Genomic DNA, 2,500 nt, shown 5'->3' on the forward strand with positions numbered 1-2,500 from the left:
CCGCGGAAGCCGGAGGGAGCCCGGGCTGCGGAAGCCGGCGAGATCCCTGGCTGTTCTTCTCTTCCATCCATCCGTCCGTTATTTCATTTGCTGTCTGTATGTACGGAGCCCGGGCCGCGGAAGCCGGAGGGAGCCCGGGCTGCGGAGGCCGGCTGGAGCCCGGGTTGCGGAAGCCGGCGAGAGCCCGGGCTGCGGAAGCCGGCGAGATCCCTGGCTGTTCTTCTCTTCCATCCATCCGTCCGTTATTTCATTTGCTGTCTGTATGTACGGAGCCCGGGCCGCGGAAGCCGGAGGGAGCCCGGGCTGCGGAGGCCGGCTGGAGCCCGGGTTGCGGAAGCCGGCGAGAGCCCGGGCTGCGGAAGCCGGCGAGATCCCTGGCTGTTCTTCTCTTCCATCCATCCGTCCGTTATTTCATTTGCTGTCTGTATGTACGGAGCCCGGGCCGCGGAAGCCGGAGGGAGCCCGGGCTGCGGAAGCCGGCGAGATCCCTGGCTGTTCTTCTCTTCCATCCATCCGTCCGTTATTTCATTTGCTGTCTGTATGTACGGAGCCCGGGCCGCGGAAGCCGGAGGGAGCCCGGGCTGCGGAAGCCGGCTGGAGCCCGGGTTGCGGAAGCCGGCGAGAGCCCGGGCTGCGGAAGCCGGCGAGATCCCTGGCTGTTCTTCTCTTCCATCCATCCGTCCGTTATTTCATTTGCTGTCTGTATGTACGGAGCCCGGGCCGCGGAAGCCGGAGGGAGCCCGGGCTGCGGAAGCCGGCGAGAGCCCGGGCTGTTCTTCTTTTTTTTTTTCCCTTTCATTTATTTCCCCCCACCAGGGTGCGCCGACGAGGGGAGACCTCCTCCCCGCCGCCGCCGTACCGGACACATCGCAAATTCACAACGGTGGATTATTATTATTATTATTATTTTTTTTTTTTACGCGGCCAGCAGGGGGCGCCGCGCGCGCGGACTGGCGCTCGTGAACACTGCATTTAAATCGGTGGTGTGTTTTTGTCTTTTGCCTGGTTTTTTTTAATCTCAATCGTGTATTACCTCGGCTGGCCAGCGGGGGGCGCCGCGGCGGGGACACGGGCGGACCGGGTACATTTCATCTGTTTGGGGCGAGTGCTTTTTTGAAATTTTTTTTTATCTTTTAGTCTCGTTCCGTTCTTCCCTTCAACTGGCCTGCGGGGGGCGCCGTGCGCGCGGACCGGCGTCCACCCCTGGCCGCTCCGGGACTTTGCATTCAAATGGGTGGGGTGTTTTTCATTTTTTTGCCCTTTTTTTTTCCACTCCCCCCCTCTCAATCGTGTATTACCTCGGCTGGCCAGCGGGGGGCGCCGCGGCGGGGACACGGGCGGACCGGGTACATTTCATCTGTTTGGGGCGAGTGCTTTTTTGAAATTTTTTTTTATCTTTAAGTCTCGTTCCGTTCTTCCCTTCAACTGGCCTGCGGGGGGCGCCGTGCGCGCGGACCGGCGTCCACCCCTGGCCGCTCCGGGACTTTGCATTCAAACGGGTGGGGTGTTTTTCATTTTTTGCCCCTGTTTTTCACTCCCCCCCTCTCAATCGTGTATTACCTCGGCTGGCCAGCGGGGGGCGCCGCGGCGGGGACACGGGGGAGGGTTCATCCGGGCGGACCGGGTACCTTTCGTCTGTTTGGGGCGAGTGCTTTTTTGAAATTTTTTTCATTTTATTTTTGTCCTCCCTTCGACCGGCCAGCGGGGGGCGCCGCGCGCGCGGACCGTCGGGGCCCGGGGCCCTGCGTCCCACTTACTTTCGCCCGACGGGAATCGTTTCTTTTGTTTTTATCCGAGAGGACACACGGAATCTGCACCCCCCGCAGTGGCGTCAGGCGGCCACCGGGGGGCGCCGCGGCGGGGATCGGGGGGGGCGCCCGGGAGCCGCCTGCCCGTCCGCTGGGCCAAGGGGGCCGGGGCGGGTCACGCGCCGCCGTCCCCCCCCGATCGTCTCGCTCCGAGCCGCCTCTGGCCACCGGGGGGCGCCGTCGGGTGGCGCGGGGGCGCCCCCGCCGCCCGCCGCCTCCCCCCGCACGCGTCGGGCCTCCCCCCGGGCCCCCGCGGGCCGGGGGACGCGGCCGGCGAGCGTCGGACTCCAGCGCGGAAGTGTCGCGGATGAGTGCGGACCGGGGCGCCCGCGGCCCAGCGGCACTTCCAGGGGCTCGGGGAGGAGATGGTTGAAGCCTGGGTGAAGCGCGCCCTCGGCCGTCCGTGTCGCTACCCGCCGGAGAACACCTCCGCCGGATCAGTAGGTACCAACGAGGCGAGCGAGAGAGCCGGGACTCTGTCCGGGGCCGAAAAGCCTGTTTCCCTGGAGCTTTTGCGAAAGGACCCGTGACAGAAGATGCGCGGAGCTCAGAGATCAGCATGGGCAGGGCCTTCTTGCATCCGATTTTGCCCAGGCAGGGCTCCAGGAACCGGGTTACAAAAAGCAAAAAGCCCTGGAGCTCAAACGAAAGGTTTAGTGACAAGATAGCCGTGGAGCTCCGATAACAGCATG

Source organism: Pseudophryne corroboree, unplaced genomic scaffold (genome assembly GCF_028390025.1).
Source record: "Pseudophryne corroboree isolate aPseCor3 unplaced genomic scaffold, aPseCor3.hap2 scaffold_2163, whole genome shotgun sequence".
In the NCBI taxonomy this organism is placed as follows: domain Eukaryota; kingdom Metazoa; phylum Chordata; class Amphibia; order Anura; family Myobatrachidae; genus Pseudophryne; species Pseudophryne corroboree.